General features: G+C 42.8%; 1 protein-coding gene across 3 annotated transcripts in view; it reads left to right on the top strand.

Annotated features, from left to right (window-relative positions):
- The window catches only part of PDE4D (phosphodiesterase 4D), a 1,909,329-nt gene that overhangs the window by 1,087,567 nt on the left and 797,157 nt on the right, over positions 1–24,605 (top strand). The window lies entirely within an intron of this gene.

Here is a 24,605-nt window from a genome sequence, read left to right as displayed (position 1 = left end):
TGTTTGGAATCGTGATACAGCAGGTGAGCGTAGTGTAGTTTCAAGGAAGAAGGTACCTTACCTAGCAACAACAAGCTAAGGATCCACGAAGGACGCCGCAAAAGCGCGTGCGTCGTGTGACTATTCTTAAACGTTGTTTACGTGGCGTTGCCATGGGGACATCCAGTGCCGCGTTGGAAGCTGTAATTTCAGACATTGTATATGAGTACCGCTCATATCAAAGGTGCGATAATAAAGACTGGTATTGATAAGTACCAGTCTTATGTAATAGTGAAAATCTCAAGTGTGAGACAGAATAATTTAATATTAAAATGTCAATCGTTGGATGCTAAAAAATAATCAAGATGTTAACCCCTAAATTCGTAGACAATATCTTCTTTGTTTGATCACTCCTACATTTAAATAAAGAACTTTAATGTTCTTCTGTTGTACGGACGAAGTCGGATGGCGCCAATGGGTGGCCGCGTCCGAAAATGTTGTGCACTAGCTTTCGTAGAGTATATGTGTCCAAAGACCGGACAGGTTTGATTAGACCTGAATATATGTAGGAATCTTACTTTCTCAAACTAAATTTGAACCAAGAAAAAAATATAGTAGGGACGAATGATAGACGGGGAAAGCCCGGAACTGAACGACTGAGGATGCCATTATATTCAAAAGTGATCCTGCAAGGTACAGAATGAGAGAAATGTGCAAAAATAATTAAGATAGGAACGAAATATGTAGAGGGTAACAACGATTGTTGTTGGATAATCTGCATATTCTTCGCTTTATATTGTGTTGGCTTTACTACTGATCACAAAGGTGGATGTTAGGCGACCACTCATAGTGAGAACATATACCACATGCAGTGTTACAAAAACCAATTACAGTGTTGTTTCAATTAGGAAAAGATACGCATTACAATATGACAACTGCATGTGTGACTACTCATGAATCAAAGGAAACAACTGAGGTCAAGCTCTTCATTCATCCCATTCGGTGATAATGAGTCCAATCTGTCTATCCAGAATGCTTCTTTCTGTGCTTGCCATTTTTTAATGTCACGTGCATGGCTTTTGGGGGGCATCACTTCAAGTATTAGAAACCTTAATTGGCTTACTGAGTGTCCATTATCAATAAAATGCCTGGCAACAGCTGACGTTCTGTTCCTGTTTCTGATATTTGATTTATGTTCATTCATCCTGATGCAAATCTTGCGTGAGGTTTCTCCTACATAATATTTCCCACAGGGACATCTGATTGCATAAATCACGTTCTCCGAAAGACATGTTGCATGTTGTTTCAATGTACATTTTTTACCTGTTCGTGGATGGTTAACTGTGTTGCCTTTAATGATGTTGTTACAGTTACCGCAACTCATGCATGGATGTGTTCCAGGGAATTTATCCGGTCTGGTTAATGGTGTTTTGTCTTTGATGTTCACTAACAAATTCCGTAGATTGCTACTCTTCTGGTATGTAAATACCGGTGGTGTGGGAAACAGGTTTGCAGTTCTTTCATCACTTATAAGTACGTTCCATCTATTGTGTATAATCGCTTTGATCTGCTTGCTTTGGATAGAATGCTTGGTTACAAACACCAGTTCAGGGCTGTCTTTCACAAGCTTTTTCACTAGTAGTTGTTGGCGTTCTTGTGCATCAGTTTTGTTATGAGCAGTTGTTAAATCTGTTTCCGAATAGCCTCTTAATTGCAATTTTTCTTGTAGTTTCTGCAGCTGTATATGACATTGTTCAGGGTCACTAACTATTCTTTTGATCCGTAGCATTTGTCCTTACGGTAAATGTTGAAGAGTCTTGGAAGGATGAAAACTCATCAGATGCAGTAAATTATTGCGATCCGTGGGTTTGGTATAAAGCGTGGTGGTTATTCTGTTATCCTGAAAAACTGTTTGTACGTCGAGATAGTGGATGTTCAGATCGCCTATTTCAAGTGTAAATTGGATACGTTGATCGATTCCATTGACGAATACCAGAAATTCTTGAAGGTTGTTCTTGCTCCCTGTCCATACGCCAAAAATGTCATCTATATATCGAACCCATGTTTTGAGCTGATGCTTCCATCTCTGGTTGGACAACACATGTGTTGTTTCAAACTGATGCATAAAGCAATTGGCGTATGCTGGTGCCATCATGGCACCCATCGCAGTTCCTGATATTTGGTTGTAGTATTTGCCATCATATTTAAAGCAAGAATTCTTTGAGATGAAGTCCAGGAGGATAATGAGAAATTCTTTGTTGGCTCCAATTTCTGTTGTTTGGAGTAGTAGGGCTTCGACAGCTTGTTGTCCAAAGTCATGTGGAATACTGGTGTATAAACTAACCAAATCAATCGTAAATAGTATATCTTCTGAAGTAAGAGATATAGTATCTAATATTTGGAGAAAATGGGTATTATCTTTGACATATGTGCTTGTAGCTTGAATGATAGGTTGAAGGAAAAAGTCTATGTACGTCCTGAGTGGTTGTAAGAGACTCTTAGTGGCTGCCACAATCGGTCTTCCAGGTGGATTGATCAGGCGTTTATGTATTTTTGGCAAAGTATATAAGTGAGGCATTACTGGGTATGCGGTAGATAAATACGCTTTCGTTTTTGTGCTGATCCATTCGTCTTCAACTGCCCTGTCAAGAATTTCTTCTAGCTTTCTTTTGATCTCTGGTGTTGTATCCTGCGTTAGTAATTTGTACGTGTTGGTGTCTGATAGTTGTCGTAAACACTCTAGATTGTACTGTGTTGTGTCTTGTATTACATTTGCTCCGCCTTTGTCGGCTAGACGAACGGTAATTGAATCATCAGTAAACAGATTACGAATTTGTGATAGTTCACCTCTGCTGAGGTTAGATCATTTAGGTGTGTGAAATTGAATCATCTTTAAGTCATTGAGTACCATTTTTTGGAAGATATCTATCGCTGGTACCTGAATTGATGGACAAAAGGTGCTATTTGGTTTGAATTCAATATATTCAGAGGTGGATGCTGTAGTGGACAGTGTACTCTCTGCGAAAAATGTTTTCAATTTTAGTTTGCGAATTAGTTTATACAATTCAATTTCAGTCTGGAACTTGTTAGTACTGTAGGTAGGTACAAATTTGAGTCCTTTCTCGAGAGTTTGTAAATCACAGGTGGAAAGAATTCTTTTGGAAAGGTTAACCACTAGGTGCGATTCGTTTGCAACCTTGTTTGCATCCTTTGATTTCCTCTTTCTCCCCCTCCTTGTGTCATGCATGGCAGTCGCTGGCAGCTGTGGAGACGCTGGCGGTGGAGCGGCCATTGATTCAGCCGTCACGCCGCCCACGCTTTACTCGGAAGCGGTCTAGTTCTTCCAGCCCTCCTGACCAGCAACGTACTTTAATGAGCGCCAACCCGGAAGCCAGCGCGTTGCAACCTTTCGCGTTAGGCTTCCGGGTTGGTACGCTTCAGTCCTTTCCTCCGCGGCTGCCGCCGCTTCCTTTCATTCTTTTCCCGTTTGCTTGCTGGCTTCATTCTAGCTGTGGGGCACGTCTCGCTCGGTTGGAGTTCTTCTCTGCTCCACCGTGGCTCTCTCTCTCTCTTTTGTCCCTTGTTCTCCTGGTTCCTTCCTCCTCGGCTCAGTCACCAGTCTCCCCGTCTTTCTTCTGTTGTTTTTCTCCCCTGGAGCAGTCGCCATACACCACTTCCTGTGGATTTTCCTCATCAGTTGGATCCTGCAAGTTACACCGTCCCACCTCATATCCTGCTGCCATCTTCAGCTAAGAAGGGGTTTTTTGCGCCTATCGGCTTTTTCCCCTTAACCGGTCTGCCCCGGTACGGGGGCCCCCCTGGCCCTGTGTTAGAGGGGCAGGGTGGCTTCCTCTCGAGGCAGACCTCATCCACACTCCAGAGAGGAGGCATTGAGAGTAAAGAGGTTCGGACTCACATCGGACGAGGAGACTACAGGTGAGCAGGAGGGTGTGAGGGGCACTCAGGGAAGAGGGGTGAAATTGACGGAATCCAGGAGTGAGCCTGACACCTTGTCCTCTTCCTCTATCTAAAAAAACAGTGTTGATTATACGTTTGGGTTGCGTTAATCTGGTTTCATTTGCTGATGTGCTAGCTGGTTGATAGATACGTGTACCTACCTGACTGGCATTAATGGATTTGCTTTCATTGGTATAGCTGTTGGCCCCCTTGACATGCCTTGCGCGTGCGTGCCCCATTGTGCAACCCGCACTTGCCATATAGCTTCTTTTTGGGGTGTAGGGCAAGGGATGGTGGTGCTCTACGTTTTTATGGAAAATGGGGTACCAAGACTTGTTGGAGGGTAACCACCCGTATGATATTGTGGTCGATACAGTCAGACATGCCCTGATATTCGAAAGGATCCCATCACTGTCAAAATCCAGGCCATGGCATGCCCTGGCGTAGTGTCATGGATCAATCAAAACAGTGCTTTAAGTGGGAGGTTAAATCGGGGGAAGGTGGAGTGCTATAGTTGGGGGATGTGGCCTAAGTATGGGTGGGGTACTTAAGCCACTCTCTCTAACTAGAGCCCGCCCCCCTGGCCCAAGGGGTGCGCCTGGTAAGAGCAGGAGAGCTTTGCCACACTGGCATTATTGCCTTTGGTGTGCCCAGCCCCTACTTGTTGTTCCAAATCATAGACTCGGTCAGAGCCTGTGATTAAGAAACAAAAAAGAGGCCCGGAGCACCAAAGTTACGAGACCAGTGGGCCCCAGGACTAATGCATCACCTTAAAGTGTCAGGTGACACTGCCTCTCACTGAGGGTGCCCTTGTGCTCAAGCCTTTCACCTTTTACATAATGCAATGGATGGTCCATTCTTTACTTCCCGCACCATGGCAATGCAATGTGTTTCATAATAGTCTTAAAGTTTGATAGCAATCCTCAAGCATGATTTCATTTTCATTTTGATCAGTATGCATTTTTGCACTTCGGTGTGTGTACAGTTTTTAGACGTAGGGGAAGTACATTTCTTGGCTGCAACTTGTTGGGTGCTGGCAGATGAGAGGTTGAGATCTGTTTGTATTCTGAAGGTGCTTTCAGCCTTGAAGCACAGACCTCTGTGTGCTATGTGTCTTTCTTTGAACGTTGTTCTGTGCCTGTTATGAAGACCCACAAGCGGCTGTGAATATTTCCTGGATTTTTTCACTGATTGTCATCGTGAAACCATTGGATCTTGGACTGGAAGCGCTCTTTGTCTTGGAATGAGACCAAGCTGAGAACATTTGGAAGTGTCCCCAGATGAATTGAGACCCTCCTATGGTCCCTTAGTGTCTGGGAGCTCAACAGAGTAAGTTATCTCACAGGTATTGAGTCTTTGTGCAGAATGTGGGGTTGTCACAGCACAATAAAATATTTAGCTATTGTGGTAGGTCAGAAGAAGGAGACTGACTATCATGTGCCATGTTCTACTTGCTTTTTTGAAATAATAATGAAAATGCCTCACTAACCCTAATCTATGGAATGCCCTACCTACCAAAACTAAACTAGGGGGCTCGTCATCGGGTGTGAAGTCCAAACATAATAGTCTGTCCTCTGTCAGAACTGGCCTAAGCTGACCCTACTAATATTAATGCAAAACAAAAAGCCAGGAGAATGACTCCTTCTCCTGGGTAATGCTTCTCAGCACAAGTCTCTTCAATAGGAAATCATCAAATAGTCTCTCACTATTCCTTGTAAAAGCTCCTTCAGTTCTTTCAGTGGGACTTCCCAGGCCTTTGGCTATTTGTTCCCCCTGTTTATCCAATTGCTTTTGTTCTTCTCAGGATGTATAAACAAAGTCCCTGATTCTTATTTGTCTCAATCTTGCCATTCACAGTAGTACGCATCACGTATACCTAAGAAGTTACTATACTTTGGCCATTCACTGGGATTACTATATCTGCCCCCTTTATGATCTTTGCTCTTCACACACTTTTGCCAATCACTGGTATGAGTTTGCAGGGTCCTTTAGTGATCTTCACTCTTCATAAACTGTTGCCAATCACTGATACGAGGATGCAGCGTCCCTGAGTGATCTTTACTCTTCATATACTTTTGACAATTACTGGGATGAGTATGCAGGGACCCTGAGGGATCGTCACTCTATGCCTCACTCTCTGGGTGCCCTGCACCTGTATTGAAGGGATTCTGCGTCACTGGGTCGCCGTTTTCATTCTCTTCTCTGTGGTCGGTCAGGATGATTCTCTGGGCTCTCCCGTGTCCCTTTTTTGACATACTTCACTCTTCTTTGGCAGTTTCGGCAATGGAAGGATTTCTCCTTTGGTTCCAGTTCCATGCGACCACCTTCCTCCTTTCAGCTGTTTGTTGGGTATTGTGATGAATCCTATGGGCTTCTCCCTAAACCCTTGCCTAAAGTCTCCTCCCAGGTGGCCAGGGAAAGGCAGACGCTTCCTCATCCTGACCTTTTGGGTGGTGTTCTGCGGGAGGATTACCTGAGAGGAGAAAGTGCCCAGGAGAATGAGAGGACTCTGTGGGGTGAGACGCAGTATTTATCTTGCTCTAAGGGAGATATCTCTCCACCCATAGTCTGTAATACCTTGCTGTCATAGCCATCGTTTTGTTCCACAAATTAAACAACTAAATGTGGATTAAAAAAAATCACAAATCCCTATTGGTAGACATAAAAAGACTTCCAAAACCCTGGAGACTTATAAAGTTAAAAACTCCCCAAACTCCAAAAGGTAAAGTGAAAAGAAATCTGTGAATAATATCGATTTGAACTTTATTCCTCCTTACAATCAAGTCTGGTAACTGATCCTTGTGATATTTCTTTAAAGAAAGGGAAGTTAAGGAAGTTAAGTCCCATAATCCCAGAAGTACTGGGATGAAGAAGAGGGCTAAAGAGAAACATTGCTCTCAATAGTAGTCAGATTGTTAATAGCAATGACCCACACCTGAGGGAGACTGGGAGGATTAAACGGTCCCCTCAAGTGCAGGCCATTGTCGAGCAGAACGAACAGGAACAGCAGTGTGATCCATGTATGCGGCCGATGCAGAAACTGAAAAAGGGAGAAGACACCTGGATCACTGTTAGGCAGAAAACAGTAGCCGGTCCTGAGAGGGCCTGTGCCTTGAGAAGCCTTAATTGCAGTGGAGCGCAGTAGGAAGCATGAAAGAGGGAAGCTTGCCCTCTGAAGGCCTGTTTTGTAGAGGCTGTGCAGTGGGTAGCGAAAGCGAGGGAAACGTTTGTCCCCAACAGGCTGTCTCTGGTGACTGGCGAGCACTGGAAAGCATTAGGAGCAAAGGAAGCTCCTTTTTCAAGAGATGAGGGCGACGGCGGATTAGGAGTAGCAGTTTGCTGGGTCGCTAGGAGCCACTGAAGCAGAACATCTGCGAGGAGAGAGGAGATCGGCCATACATGCCTTAAGCAGTGAGTTCACTAGCTGGTATTGAACCCCTAGGACTCTGAGACCGCTCAGCTGCTCAATGCGGGCGTTTACCAAGTAACAAACACTCATGCATGAGTGAAAGTAATTGTCAAAGTCATTTTGAATACCAAACTACCAGAAAACAGTGAAAACGCTATTTGTTCAAACCAAATCACTGTAGGTTTAAGCATGTGAGTTTGTTCAGCACCCAGCAAACCGATGGGACAATTTTGTTAAAAGCTAATGCATACAACCATTGCCCAAGCCAAGAGAAACCAAAAACAAGGCAATATTGCAAAAGACAGAAGGGGACTGATGAGAGGTGAACTGAATAACCTCAGCCCTTTAAGATGAGTAGCAATTACCCTAGAGATGGATGGGGATGCAGATTGTATCATACATCATGCATCAGTAATCAAAACAACTGAGGTAGTTGGCAAAAGGATAAACTGTTTTAATATCAACGTCAACAACGTCTCAGCGTAAATTCTCTCAATGCATTACAAAAAAAAACAATCTTATATAGAAATGAATCGTCATTGTTGACGTTAACCTACGTTTTACTAACGTCCTCCTACGTGGCAAACTATAAAATCCTAACGGCCTAATGGCGAGTGTGATAGGTTCTAAGAGGATCATCTAAGTATACGATCCATACTCGCCTAGGGTAGTGAAGAAAAGTGATAGGTTTCTTAACATCAGGTGGGACAACTAAGCCCTCCCTTCAAAATGGCCACTACGGACGTCACTAAATACACAAAGTCCCATTGGCTACACAACCTATAGGACCCTTAATTAGGTGGTCCCCTACAATTGGTTGGCACTCTAACCTTCGTCAGTACTTTTCCACCTACGTCTAGCAGCACGCAGATTGGACCTCCAGGTGCTGGTGAGCTTGTCTAAAACAGAGCTTCCCACCAATTTGCATATCAATCCAGCATCACCTCAGTGGTCTACTGGCAATTAAGACTTTTGAACTTGTCCTTGGAAGTGTTCTTAGCTCTGGAGAATTCAGGGGAGTGAAGGCACGCTCTAACCTCATATGTAGGTGTGATAGTCCTGTTCGTCCAACTTCATCTGTCCACGTGACTGTAGACCATGATGTCAAGCCTTTTAGCTTATTAAAATACTATTTTCTAAGAGACCTTTGACGTCTTCCTTGTTTTGTGTATGCCTTCTGAAAAGGAGCTTGTTCTTTCACATGATTTTGTATCCAATGTAAGCTGACTCCAGTCTGATAAGACCTTGGCTTCTTGGCTTGGCTTCATGGCTCATTCAGCCTTGCCTTTTCGAGATTCACTTTTAATTCATGTGTTTTCACACTGAGAATGAGGCCTTTCATTGTTAGTCCAACTCTGCTGTAAAACGTAGTGGAAACATCTATCTTTTACTCTCTATGCATATATGTATATATTGGGGCATGCCACAATCTATTCACTATAAAGATAGCCTCAGGAATACTTTGTCTGCTTGCTTTTCTTTTGCATATGTACACGTGTCTTGTCTTGACATCTTCATCGGTTTTATGGCATAAGCTTCTTCACCTTGATCCCAAGATGTCACTCATCCTTGATACTTTCTTGATGCCTTATAGAATATCTGCATTCTCTAGTCACTGCATCTTTTCTAGGCACATCAGCTCAACTTTGTGTGACGTCACCATTCGTCTTTGCCATTCATTTGCTCTGCTTCTTCTGGGATTTCATTCAAACGGCCATCATATTTTCTTGTATGCAGATACTGTTTTCTCAATGGGAACCTTACCTCCAGGGTTCTCCTAGGTATTGGTATTCCCACTGGTACTGCACGATTTTCGCATTCGGGCTCCCAACATATACGCAATATAGGTGAGGCTGTGAGGCTTGTTCCCCATATTATGAGAAGCATACAATAGAAGCGGGTGTAAAACCACATTGCCAAAGCCAAGGAAGAAGCAGATTAAGACCATATCCTTGTCAGTATTTGGTTACTTATACATTGGGGAAGCGAGAGTGGCAAGAAGGCTGCCCTTCTAGAAAAGGTTATTTGGAAGGAGAGGAGCATAACTTGCAGAGGAGTACTAAAGAGAGCTATTGTGAATCTTGTTCTCTCGGAAGAGTTGCTAAACGTGTGCTGTTGCCAAATAATGAACATTATGAAGCTGCTGTGAAGCTGTTATGAGTTGATCTTAACCACACAAGCACTTGCTGTTAGCAATTCGCTGTTCGCATAGGGGAGCATACCTGAAAGGCAAACCTTTTGAAGTACTAGTCCTGACAAAGACAATCTATGTTGCTTGTGGTACTGAAGAAAGAACTGCAGAAAGCTGCTGTAGAGAAGCTATACGTCTTCAGAAATAACCACAGGTGGCAAAACATCCTGACAGAGAAGCTTTGTGGCTATTGATGAACTAAGAAAATATTCTTTATGTGAAGGGGATCATTCTGAATTTTACATGTGCTCAAGGAAGAGAAAAAACCTTCTAGTTTCTTTTTTGAATCACTGGAGTGTTGGAACTTTCTGTTGCCAAGTGGGAATCATAAAGGACTTGTTACATACCTATCCTCAATATCTGACCTTTTCTATCACTTCGCACACTGGTATTCCTTCATGATAGTTAATATAAAGATGTCTAGTGAGGACATAACAAACATTTATATAAAAAATAATCCAATTTAGAACATTCCGCTCAAAAATGGCTGCATAACGCATGGAAAATGTGATGATGTCATCAAGTCACGCGTTTTATTATATAAATTATAATTAACCTTTTCTGTCACTCCGCACACTTTTATTTTTCTATGAACAATCCATTAAATATTCAACAAATACGAGAAACCACAATTGTAAATTAATTATTGAATCTCAATCAACAATAACGTTGATACTGGATTTAAAATAAAGATGTCTAGACAGGACATAAACATTTCGACCACAAGTAATCTGCCTTAGAGCATACCGCTCTAAAATGGCCGCGGAACGTGTAGAAAACGTGGTGATGTAATTTCGTCAATCGAAACAATGTAGCGCGCGACGTGATGACGTCACTGCACATCGTTCGGGCTATAAATAGCCCATTTACAAAGACAAACGCCGTGCAACCAGCCCGGCCATTTGACTTTCTGCTTATCAAGGCGTAAAGGACAATTAAAGCCCCATCCTGGACTTAGATCGGGTAAGCAATAAGAACTTTCTGCAGTGGCTCTAACAGTTTAGTCAAAAGCCATGCTTATCTCTAAGCTTTTTTTAAACAAAAACACAAGACAAACTTCATCCAGTCTTCTCTTTCCAACAGTTGCTTAAATCTTGAATAAGTTTTCCAACTATCAAATAATTGGGAAACAGTATTGAAGCAACTAAAGAAAACCAAATGAGTAATATTGAAGTTGTCAAGATAAACCAATTTGGGAACACCAAGGCATTTCAACTGAACGTCAAAATAATATAGGGTGAGTCAGATTAATGAATAAAAGCAACAGGTTTTGAGCATGTAAGCAATGGCTCAGGGTATATATTTGGAATCTATTTCCAGAATAAAATGATCCTTCTATTTGGATACTCGGCTTACCTTTAGAAAATAACATACTGACACAGCACAGTAAGAACACTCTAAGCAAGACCAGAGTGACAAACATTTCCATGTGGTTGGAGCCCCCCCTTTTTTTGTTACCTATTCTATTCTAGCTCTATTTCCAGCCACAAAATGAGGGCAATCCCTTCAGTTACCAAGTATCAAGCTACAGTTTTACTGTACTAGGGATCTACGATCTATCTTTTGACATTCAGTGCCCAATACAACTTTGACTCTGGAATACAGAGATCTTGGATTGTGTTCAATCCAGCTGGGACTACCAGACAACTGACCTACTGGTCCCTTTGGGACAGCTAAGATATTCCATCACATCTGGAATCATATAACAAGATTTAACATCAACGCCTTTAGTACTCAGACTCCCTGGTGTGTAAAGAACTTTCAAAATGGAACACACACTAAGCTTTATGGAGGACCAAATAAATTATATCATCCTTGGAACCACATTGTTCAACAATCAAGGAGCTAACCAACTTATTGCAGCAACTACATCAGGGGATGAATTACTTAAACTTAAAAAGAAATGCTTCCGTACGGAAGTACATGGATATTTTCTCTGTGAGTAACTGCGAGTGAACTTAGTTCCAATAGGTCTCCAAGTTAAAAATGAACCTGCCCTCTTCCTGGATGACCCTGAGTATATGCTAGGGTTTAGCAAAATTGCAACAAAATGTAGCAGAGACCTTATGGCCCTCACAATAACAACTGCCAGAAGAATTCACACTAAGATAAAGGAGGAGCTTATAAAAGATGAGAAGTTTTTGTCCAATGATAGTGTGGACAATGCTAGGGAGAAATTGAAGGAAATCAATAACACAATGGACCAATTTATTGCTGAAACACTTGAGAAAAAACATAAGAAATTGGCAAAGGACATAAAGAACTTTAAACTGGAAACAGTATACCCCTACCTAAATCCAGACTACAAGGAAACCAAAGAAAAAGTAAGAATGCAGAACCAAGTAACCTCACAAAGACAAAGAAAGAAGTGGGTCACCTTCTCAGATATGTCTAGCTCAGGCTCGGGTTCTGAACCGGATACTTCTCGCAATATATATGGCCAGCAGATGTACAATAGAAACTTTCCGTATCCTCCCCCACTACCACCACAGCCTTTTTGAAAGCGAGGGGGGCCCAGAGGCCCTCCCTGGGGCCTCCCACCCATGCCTATGTTCCAGTACCCCATGTGGAGACCAACGAGAGGGAGACGATGCAACCGCAGATAGAGACAACTGAACAACATCAAAAAATTCCAGTGTTCAACTTATCTCGACGCTCCACTCACCAAAATGGATTTGGCTATTCTGTCTAATAGTCTCTCTTTTGTCCCCACCAACCCAACAGATTGGTTTAGACTGGACAAAGAATTACAAGGTTTCTTCAGACTAATACGCTTAAAAATTCATTTCCAAGACTCAGATTATGAACCCCAAATGGAGGATACAGGCTTGCACCTGAAGTTATCATTCAACCCCAGCGATAACGATATACCACCTACAGTGATCTCATTTGAAAAATGCATCCACCAAGATATGATATGATATGATATGATATGGTATTTGTAACGCGCCTATACACAAGTGTTTCAAGGCGCGACGAGGCAGGGAGGGAGGGAAACAAGGGGAAGACGGACAAGCGATCCTACTAGGCCAGGTGTCATTCAGATCGCGCAAGTGCAGAGGTAAGGGGAAAAAGGAGAAAGTGCAGGGGGAGGAGGTGGGGGGAGAAGTGCAGTACAAGGTAAGTGGCGTAATGAAATAATAAATGATAAATAAAAAGGGCCAGCTGGTGGCAAGTGCGAGGTAAGTGCAGAGCAAGTGCTGGGCAGGGGGCTGTAGGGATACAGTGACAGTCCCACAGTGCAGGGGGAGCCAGGGGGTCAGTGCAAGTGGAGAGTGGCTGGGCCCTGGACCGAGGTCGCTGAGAGTGGCCCAGATGCAGGTTAAGTGCAGAATTCAGTGGGGAGTTAAGCAGGTTTAGAAGAGATGAGGAAACTGCAGCTGGACTCCAAAACCATATGCCACAATCTATCTAATGGGGAACGCGAAACCCTCAAGAATTTGGAAAGCAACAACAATATTGTCATAAAAAATGCTGACAAAGGTGGGGGGATTGTGATCCAAAGCACCCAACAATACAAACAGATGGTGAGCACCCTACTGAAAGATGCAACAAATTACATGAAACTTACGAAAGATCCTACAAGCTAAATCAAAAACCAGATCCAAGAAATAACAAAATATGCCCTGGAGCAAGATTGTATCTCTGAGAAAGAAGAGGTATTCCTAAATACCTCTGAGGGCCGGATCCCAGCCTTTTACGCCCTCCCCAAGATTCATAAAAATTCCACTTCCCCACCGGGAAGACCAATTGTATCTGGATGCGGATCTATTCTAGAACCAACATGCCAATTTATTGACTTTTTTCTCAAACCGTTAAGTCAAGCAACCAGCACATACTTAAAGGATACTATGTCCACCATCACGCTTTTTGAGAACCAACCATTTGACAAATCCAAGGACCTGCTGGTAACCCTAGATGTTACATCTCTCTAGACCAGTATTCCCCAGGAGGCTGCCCTGGAATGTATTCGCAATCATTTGACTCACCATATGACACAGGAACGTGTCCCAGTAAACTTTATTGTGAAACTCCTAGAGCTGGCCCTTACAAAAAACGACTACTCCTTCGACGATAACCTTTGTGCAAACTTGTGGCACCGCCATGGGGGCTGCTTTTGCGCCCAGTCTGGCCGTACTCTTCATGTCAGAATTCGAAGAAAAGCACATACTCTCTACCCTAAACCCATTCAGGAACTATTTCAGCAACTAGTATCTCCTATATAGATGATATCATCTTTCTATGGAATGGAGAACCGAGCACCTCAAAGAATCTTTTGATTGGATCAACCAAATAACGGTGGAACTAAAATTCACGATGAATTACAGCCGTAATTACATCAACTTCCTTGATCTACAAATGTTGACCCAAGACGACAAACTATCCTGCACCCTATTTAAGAAGGACACGGACCGGAATACCCTGCTTCATTACACGAGCAACCATCACAGAAACTTGAGAAACAACCTCCTCTATGGCCAATTTCTCAGGCTACGAAGAAACTGCACGGACACTAATCAGTATAAACTACATGCAGCAGAATTGGAGGTGAGTCTACGAACGAGGGGCTACCAAAGAAATTAGTCAGGAACACCAGCAAAAGAGCACTATACACTCCAAGAGAGAGACGCTACTGACTCCGAAAAATAGAAGCAATGAAGATTGACTGAAATGCGTCACTACCTTTGACCTGACACAACTAAAATACAGCAAACAATCAAAATAATTTGTTCGCTTATACAACTTAGCCTCCCAGATGAACCCATTCTTAGGATGGCGCTCAAACGAGCCAAAAACCTAAAAGAACATCTGACACATTCTCTCCTTAAGAAGACAACATGATCCTCCTTGTGGAATTTGAGAGACCTGTCTGGGCACCACCCCTGTGTGAACATGTAATGCCATTTATCTCATACAATGCACATGTGGGCTCAGATATATAGGCCAAACGCAAAGACCAGTTAACAAACGGAGCAGTGAACACCGTTCTAGGATCTGGTGCAAAGTACACAGTGCACCCCCAGTGTCCCATTTCCTAGAATACCATCATAGACCTGATGATCTGTCTTGGTGGGTCATCGACAAAGTGGATGGCAACACCAATACAGAAAATGCACTAAAACACAAAGAAGTGTGGTGTGTTTTCCATCACACACAGCCTAAATGAGGCGAATGTACCTTGGGAAAGAGATTACACTGATACACTGGGGGTACTGCGTCTCTGTGGCTCTGAGCCCTCCGAATACTTGCATGATGGTGGCTATAGAGGGTGTATATGTATACCATCAATATATATGTAATTCATGGGTTATCAGGATCACACCTATCCAAACACTATTTTAGGAATGACCATTCATCAAATAGTATACACATGTGATGCACAGCCCCCCACATAACCTTGTGCCTAATCCCTCTGATAGTGGATACACTTGCACTAAACACACCTCTTCGGCACTCCTGGGGGCCCAGATGGCCACTGTATACCTGTATAAGACAGACTTTTCCACTCAGGCGGAACACCTCCGCCCCGCTCAATTCCCCACAAACACCCCAACAATGAGTGGCATAGAATAATGCCCAGTACATAATGGTGATCCATGGCTATTTTTATCTAGATTAGGCGTGGCACCCGCACTTTCTACATGGTTGTTTGCCACCCTGCCATTTTCGGGCACACGCGGAGAGATTTGACCCTGTGTCACACGTTTCCATCATGGAACACACACGGCACTCTAACTTACGCCGCAGACGACGGCGTCAGATTTCCATGACAACCACTCCAAACTGAGAAGGCACACAGTGCGCCTGCTCGATGAGAGCAACATAGCTCCTTTCCCGCATGCGCATAGGGCTTTGGACACAGCACTCCTCGTATTGTAGAAAGAACACAGAGGAAAGAGCAGCAACTCTTTTACGACTCCGATGATCAGCTCCCTGGAGGTAATTTATGAACAGCTGCAGATAGCCTCCCAGACCTAGCAAGTCATTTGTGGCAACTATATTTGAACAAACCCCTAGTCATAGTTACTCGCTTCAACTGCGACCTGCAACTTTTGCTGTTTTCCATTTTAAAACAGTCCAGAAACACCTGGCACTAGTACCTTTAGACAGCGACCGCTTCTCCAATTCCGAGGACGTCATCCTGCTCTACCTACAACAAACGTCCAAGGCAATCACTAATGTGATTATCAATAGGTATGTAAATACCCCCCTTTTTTCACCCCCCCGTCCCTCCAAAAAAAAATAAAAAAACTTTTAAAAAAATGTTCAAACATTTTTTTTTACAAACTTTGATAATAACTTTTGTGCTATGATAAATAAATAACTTGAAGGGAGTAACATCCACCCTCCCCTTCTTTTTACCCAGCGCCTTTCACCATTCGTGGGGACAGCAATACTAGAAGACGCCAATCCAGACTGCGGATTTAGAACCGGCCCCCCTCTGCTGTTTAATACTACCATCATAAGCAGAAGGAAAACCAATATCTTAGCTTCCATCCGAAGCCGACCTTAGAGGTTAGTCCCTGATTATTCCCAGCTATATGAACCGGATCATGTTTGGTCTGGCCAAAAAGTAGTCTTTAAGAGTACCCTTAACACTGCAAAGCCATCCAGCAATGCAGCAATAAGGTTTTTTTTTATGAATATACCCTACAATATCAACAGACTAATCTTATGTCTCGTTTCTCTCCCCCTACCCCATTCTCATTCCTCTTTCCTTTCCCCCTTCCCCTCCCTTCTCTCTCTCCCCTCCCTTTTCTTGCCCCTCCATTTCTGTTTTTCCTCTAGAGAAACAAACCCAGAGGCCCAGATGAAGGCTTTTTAAACAAGAAGCCGAAACGCCTGTGGTTCAAGCACAAGAAACTGCTAACACACTCACCAAAACTCCTTAGGGGGCTCCTCCCCTGGTGTAAGCAATACTAGAAGACGCCAATCCAGACTCCGGATTTAGAACCGGCCCCCCTCTGCTGTTTAATGCTACCATCATAAGCAGAAGGAAAACCAATATCTTAGCTTCCACCCGAAGCCGACCTAAGAGAGAAACAAACCCAGAGGCCCAGATGAAGGCTTTTTAAACAAGAAGCCAAAACGCCTGTGGTTCAAGCACAAGGAACTGCTAACACACTCCGCCAAAACTCCTTAGGGGGCTCCTCCCCCTGGCGTAGACCAGCGGTTTGATACTCTGTGGAAATACTTTTAACCCACCTAAGAACTGACTACTCTAATTAATTTCAGTTCTATAGTCAACCTAGAACTACAAGACTAGTTTGAATTTCTCACGTATTTCCTTCTTTCCAAAGACAATATGCATATATATGAACACATTCTTACTTAGGATTAACACCAGGGGATGTATGTACAACAATGCAGATTATTGGTTAATTATGTGCAATTATTGTTAGTTTGTCTCTTTGGCCATTACTTTGCGAAAATGTGAATATGATGTAATATTTACTTCAGAAAGCAATACTAACACACTTGTGATTTATACATTGTGATGTGGTTTGGGTTCATGTAAAGTATCTCACTATCCATATTCTGTTCATTTATTGTATTATGAATATGATTGATAGTCTTGGGGACTGGCTTTGCTGAATAAAAGCAACATGTTTTCAGCACGTAAGCAATGGCTCAGGGTATATATTTGGAATCTATTTCCAAAATAAAATGACCCTTCTATTTGGATACTCGGCTTACCTTTAGAAGCACTATTAGAAAATAACATACTGACACAGCACAGTAAGAACACTCTAAGCGAGACTAGAGTGACAAACATTTCTATGTGGTTGGAGCCCCCCCTTTTTTGTTACCTATTCTATTCTAGCTCTATTTCCAGCCACAAAATGAGAGCTATCCCTTCAGTTACCAAAGATTAATGAATATGACATCAATGTTTATATTTTATCAAATTTGATAAATACAGTATTTATAAAAATCAAGGAAACTAATAACTTTACACTTCTCTCTCCTTCTTTATTCCTTTCTGTTAGAAACTTTTCTCTCTCCTGATGAATCATTTACACATTCAATGGGGAAACACGTGTTGACTGACAATTTACCTGTAGAGTGATAATTTATTTGTAAGTTACCAGGTGTGATGATAACAGTTGGGCAGACAAAATGTGTTTATTTCTACAATTACCACTACCATACGTGATGATAACACCAGGGCAGAAATATTTTGCTTGTTTCTAAAACTACATACTATATAAAAGAACTTTGAAAAGCACCATCTATATGGAATTAGGTTTTTTCATTTTATAACAAGAATTTAACATTAAATTTGTACACTGGAAGTTCATTTGACTCACCAACATATATTTTAAACCTCAAGTTGGCGAATTTGAGTAAACCTTTTTCTCATTTCAACATATTTTCTGCGCTCTTCTTTACTGGCCCTTCTCTGGCATCCCTCCAGGGAATCTTATGGGTTCTCTCCTCTTTGGTAGGGCAGCGTGCTGCTGTCCCTTCTTCTCTATCTGCTTTCCGACAAGAAAGGCAGCATCTCCCATGGATTCCCAGCCTCCTTGATCCGGACGATTTGAAACTCCCAGGTCTCACTTACTTGTTCTCTTGGCACTCCTCTTTTTATGACGTACTGTTGGGACTTCCACGGCTTTCAATGCAAGTCCTAACTTTGTGTCAGGGCTTTATTCAGCATGCCACATGTTGCCCTCTTCGTTCAAATACTTAACAGACAAGCACTCTTCATTACTCTCATGTTCTCACTCTTCCCAGTACCAGGTTGATGCTCTTCTGGTATTACATTACGAAAAACACATGTAAGAGGAATTTAGTTGTCTGTCAGTTAATAATGTTGTACTGGTTTTTGGGGCAGTAATAAAAGTGTTCCTTAAGGGAAAGGGAGTCTTTATCCCCATAGGAGTCTCTCCTTGTGAGGTACCACTTACCACCAACCCTAGGTGGAATTTTTTTGTAGCAAGCTCACCTCCCTAGCCTTAGAGGAAGGGGCTTCCCCTTGGGAGAAGTGACTGAATCCCTCAATTTGTCACACTGTTCAAATGTATAACCCAAAGGCTACACTCGTCCACCTCCTTGAACCTGCCTTCCAGCCTTTTCTCTTTTGCGCACTTCAGGCATCGCTAGAATACTAATTTCCTTTTTCAGTTCGTGCTATTAGGTGTCGCTTGCGACATCTTTAAGGCAAATCAATTGCATTACAGTACAAATGAAGAGAAATGGCATATGAGCAGGGGCACACAGCTTGTAGGGGTTGTTTGGTTATTTGCCCACCCATTGACTGTCCATGGACATGCTAAACCCTATGACCATTCCCACCAAGTTCGTACCCCTCCCCGCCCAAGACACCTCCTCATGGGAACTTTTTGAACTTTCTTTATTTGAGCCGTACCATCAAACTATACACTCCAAGTGCTTGCTAGTAGCTTTTCAAAGCAGTCTTTTGAGTTAATGACTAAATTGGAGCTGTAAACCCCGCTACTGGCGTAATAAAATTGTCTTAACCAATTTGCCTTTAGCCACTCGATTTATAAGCACTCTGCATGTCCTTGACTGTAGTCCTGTTAAAACAAGCATTGACAAAGCCAATCGTTTGTGTATAGGTATGAGGCATTTGCCAGGAACTGCTATTAGACGCCCATGCACTCGCACCATTGTGCACCTTCCACTATCAATGGCCAATTAACACCATTACAGTTGTGCCTGGCAAGTGCCTTTTCCATGCCTACACAAAAGCCTAACTATTGGCATTGTGAGTGGCCGTGTTCAGAGTAGTTTGTCTGTCGAGAGAGGTAAGTGTGAAGAATCCTACGGATCCCTCACTAAAACCCTGCCTCAAGTACCTTCCCTGGTGGTCAGGTAAAAGGCAGATGCTTCCTGATCCTGACCTTGGGGGTGGTGTACTGTGGGAGAATCAGCCAGAAGGCGAAAAGGGTCAAGGGAGTGAGGGATAATTGTGGGATGAAACACAGCATTTAGTCCCTTCTGAAGAAAACATCCTACAAATGCCACATTATATAATGGCTTGCTGCCATCATAATTCCATTATTCCACAAGTGGACCATTTGAATGTGAACACATTTAGCAACAAACCCTTGGTGTTAAACTCATATCCTGTTATAACCCGAGAAATGCCTATGGTTATAAAATCCCCTGACTTCCTGAAGCATAATAAGAGGATGTTGTATAGTAGTGGAAATGTTAAGACCAATGGTCCATGTTCCTTTTCTCAAACTTTCCTTGGGAGTGATTCTTGTAATATTTCTTTGCTGAATGTCTTAGAAAGACAAAAACAAAGTTGTTATAAGGAACGTGTTTAAGAAAACAAACTTCATTAGGGACTTTAAGTCCCAGAATTCCCTCAGTATTGGGACGAGGAAGAGGGATGCAGAGGAACAAAGATGTAGAAGTGGTCATCTAATTAACAAGAATGACCTAAACCTGAGGGAGACTAGGGAGATTAAAAGGCCCCCTCAGGTGCAGGTAAGAGAGAAGTAGGGGGGGGGGCAGAAGATGCAGGACTTGAGCAGGCAGTGTAGGCCATGTATGCTCTGGGAGGAAGAAGTAGAGGAGCCAGAAGATGCCGGAACCATTGTGAGCCCTGAGAGGGTCTGTGCCTATATCATCTCAAACTGCAGAGGTCACGCAGTGGGAAGCGCAGGGAAGAAACACTTGGCCATGAAGACTATGTTGTGCAGAGCTACCTCAGTAGGAAGCAGACATGGTGTATGCGGTTGAGGGGTCTAAGATGTCAGAGTTGCACCAGAGACTTTCGGGATTCAGAATGACTCCAAATCAGTGTGGCGTAGGTGGCAGCATCTGAAGAGAGAGGGCGCACATTGTCGAGAAAACCTGTAGTTCCAGCAGTCCTGCAAACACAGAGAGGAGCACCTGAAAGCGACTTACCTGGTAAGTCTGAGCCAAGCGAGTGAGTCCGGGGAGCTCCGGTGCAGGCCGGGTGTTCAGCACAGGTAGGATCACTGACGAGCGAGTGAAAGGCAGATTAAGCAATATTATGAATACCAAACTGTTAGTAACGTACAAAAACAAGCTGATAAACATCACGAATACCGAACTATTGCAAACTTAGAAAGGCAAGCTAATAAACCTTATGAATACCGAACTATTGCGAACTTACAAAAGGAAGCTAATAAATCTTAGGAATACAAAATTGTTGCAAACTTCCAAAAGTGGCTTATATTAAATCAAACGAAGCAAGGAAATGAAAATGTGTATTTGGGCAAACACCTAGCAACCCAGTGGGGAGGCCTTATTAGACACCCAGGCATACCACCAATACTCAAGCCAATAGACCTTGAGAAACAGGCAACATAAGTCTAACAAAGGTTGCCAAACACAGGAGGGGAATGTTGGCAAGCCCCAGGGTTGTCAAGGTTGCAACTCAGGTTTTGGGACACCTATCATTGTGGTTGATGTAGAATTGCTAAAGACAATACAGAAACAGGAAAATACTTTATCCTAACCGCTATCCTGTTGATGAAGCAGAAGGGAAAGAAATGTGGCAAACAGGCAGCCCTTCCGGGAGATGCTATCCAGAGGGAGATGAGAATCATTTGTAGACCAGTCCTAATATGAATGAATGTGAATGTTCTATTCCCTGAAAGCTGCTAACATGTGTATACCAAAGAAGACTATTGAAGTTGTTGTTATTCTACTTTGAAAGTTACAATTGAAGCACTTTTCTGTTTGTGTATTGAAGGAGGAGAAGGGCAGGCGAGTATACCCATAGAGCAAGAAGTGATTGTCCAAAAGGAACCTGGTGAAAGGAATACGCCAGGTAGTAGAAGGTGCAAGTGCTGAAGAGTTGGTACTATTAGAACACAACATGTTGCTTGGTGACATTTGGGGAAAATTGTGCAAGCTGGTTGAAGAAAAGTTACAATTCTTTCTGCAGTTAAAATTGTGGAGAACCATCCTGACCAAACTATTTGTTGTTGCTACAGTCGTGAACGGGTTCTTATTCCAGGAGGAGTGAGAGCTTACGCCTTTTCCAAGTTACTTTGTTGGAGCAACAGAACTTAGTGAATTTGAGTGCCAGTACTTAAGAACTGTATTGGAACTTTGTGTTAAATACGATATCATTGTTTTTTCTTTGAACCTTGGAAAAAACCTTTGTCTGGATTTACGGAAGGAAAGTTCGCCCCAACCACTACAAGAGACTGACCATATTGGGTAGTGGGTCATATGTTATATATGTCTTCCCGGTTGGTGACCACACAGGATGGGAGATTAAACACTGAAGGATGTATATGCTATCTCTCCTACCTCCCTTCTTAATTAAACCCTGTGACTAAATAAAGCTCATCTACAATTATACCAACCTGACCTCAGAGTGTTTCCTGCTTCAAGACTGTGTATGATAAACCCCAATACTACAGATGGCGACGAGGATGGGATGTCTAAGTTAACAAGTGATAAATGGAAGTGAGATCCAGCGCCATGATAATATTGAGCAACGATGGTGATGATCCTCCCACATCTAAATGGAAGATTTTCAAGGTGCTGAGGATGCGCTGCCCCACAGCTTTATCAGGGATCAGTGTGTGAGTCCCAAATACTGTCAAATGCAGTGTGCAGTACTATCAAAGATAATGGTGAAGAAGCTGCGCGCATAAATCCATCCAAGGTCAGTGCCTGGTAACTTTTTAATAGCCTAGCGGTTGCTGTGGGAGGAATTTGGGGATTTTAAATTCCGAGTACCTAAATCGGAAAAAAAAATGAAATCGCTACTGTAATCCCATCCACATCGTGCAAATGGAGTTTATCTTATGGGTGTTATTGCCGTGCACCAGCGCTGGGAGACGCTGAAGGCATCTCTGTCAACTGTCATCGTTATGACTGTCATTGAGCAGGAGCTCCGTTCAGTTGGGCTGTAAATATGCAATGATGACGTGTTCAGCATAATATGAATTGAAGGCGTATGAGTTCGTTCATGTTTGTTCTAATTTTCATGAGTAAAGCACCCACTAACGCCTTGCAAGCGTGATGACGGAAGGAATAAAAGACAACAACGAGGCTTGGAATGCAGACGCAAAGCAAAAGCTACTGGCCACTGCAAGGTTTGCAATGCGGAAGAATGAAGATGTTTTTCACAATAGAAATATTTACAATAACAGTGTTTGTCTGCAGTCATGCGAGAGATTGTGCATCAAAGTTTACAGTCCCTGGAAGTCGTGTTTATTTTTCAACGTGATCATTCACTAATGACCGATTGCGGAGACTGTTATCATAAGTGAGAGTAATTTTATCCTGCGGTTGAGCAGCAATAAATACCCCGCGAATTTTACAATATTCCTCTTCATTACATTTTACCTACAATATCCGAGTGGTGTAGTTCATGCATTTTGCAGGATATTGCCGAACTATGCGCGTTTCAGAAGCTATTTTGGTCATTCGGAAGAAATGTTATGGGTGGCAGTCTGCCTAATTATTCCGCATCGGTGCATTAATTTAAATAGTTTGACAACAGGCTCATTGCAGGTTTTGTACTGGAATATCTGCGTGTTAAATGAACCATCTTTCTGATTGGAAAGGAAGTGTTTTCTTCTGTTATTTTAATGCGAGATTTCTTCTAAACAGCTTCGCACTGGACAATAGCTTGGGTGTATACCACAGATAGTGCAAATCCACTAAGTGACAGATACTATACAACTGCGATGAGATAATAATGAAACTGCAGCTATTCAGTTAAGAAGGGAGGTAGGATGGGATTATGAGTTGAATTGAATTGCCATATCATTCCTTTCTTTGCTTTGATTGTTGCATACGTGTGAGGGTTAGATATCCTTTGGATAGAGTGTTCCCTTTAGTTTAATTTAGGCAGGAAAATCCTCGTTGGGGTAGGCATTGTAAGGCATCTATTGAACCTGTTTTATTTTATAAAATGGCAAAAGTTGAAAACTCTTTACAAAGTTGTCTGCCTCACATGTCTGACCCCTCACATAAAATAGCAGTATGAGATAACAGTGGTTCACTTCTGTGGCTAAAAGAAGGACTATGAAAACCACACCAGCTAAGCTTGAAGAAGTGTACATTTCTGGGCACATCATAGAAGCAACAGTCTGCCTTTCAGGAAAGCACAGGCTATTGAGAGTTTAATTATTTACTGTATGGGTCTTTATCCTCCCGGCATCTTCCCGTCCTTCACAGCTGTTTCACAGGCAGCATTATCCTGCGCATCCCTTCATCCATTTAAGTCAAAAGAAGGCAATGACTGTGGCAAGAGGAATAGGTTGGTAGATTGCCCAGTATGACAGAGTTGGTCTAATTTTGTTTTCAGACCCCACAGCGTTTGTGTACTGGCATTTCCCCTCACTACTGCATGGTTATCCTCACTGGTCTATGCAAAGGCAGACGTATCATGGAAATGGGGAAGTGGAGAAAGCAGTAAAGCTGGAATCATTTTCGATAAAATGTTTTTTTGTTTAAAGTGTGGAACTAGCTCTAGAGCAGCCGAATGCTGCCCATGGCGTGGGTTAGCCAGCATTTAGGCTGTCTTTTAACAGTAGCACAGTGACATGCGTTGTGGTCTCTGCATGCACCTAGATTAGTTCTTGGCCAGCAATTGTTGAAAGAGACAAACTTTGAGAGATGTGTGAAATTGGAGACTTTTGGGGGGTTTTCCAAGCCGATACCAGACTCTAGTTCCAGGGGGTGGGGCATGACAAGAGATCGGTTTTTAGCGGGTCCTCTCTTTTCAGATGCATTGTGATCCAAGCCAGTTGCGCGGTTTGTTGCGCAAGTAGCGTGTTCCAACAGATATAGCTGTTAGGTACACTGGTGTGCTACTCGTGACTGCTTTGTAGATGATATATGCACACTTTAACAGTATCCTGGCCTGGAGAGGAAGCCAATGTACTTCACATAGGACATGTGATTTGCTCATATTTCTGCGCACCCATAATAAGGCTTTCTGTGCGTGGTGGGCTGCTTTTAGGGGGGGCAAAGTGAGCAGCGTGGGGCCCCGTCAGGATGGTGTTTCCACTATCGATTTGCAAGATCACAAGGGCCAGCACTACAGTCCAGCTGTCCCGTGGTGGGATAAGGGGGTTTATTTTGCAAAGGGTG

This window comes from Ambystoma mexicanum, chromosome 6p (assembly GCF_040938575.1).
Source record: "Ambystoma mexicanum isolate Mex_15411 chromosome 6p, UKY_AmexF1_1, whole genome shotgun sequence".
In the NCBI taxonomy this organism is placed as follows: Eukaryota; Metazoa; Chordata; class Amphibia; order Caudata; family Ambystomatidae; genus Ambystoma; species Ambystoma mexicanum.
The sequence above is the reverse complement of the archived record's forward strand: the minus strand, read 5'-3'. Positions and strand labels throughout refer to the sequence as shown.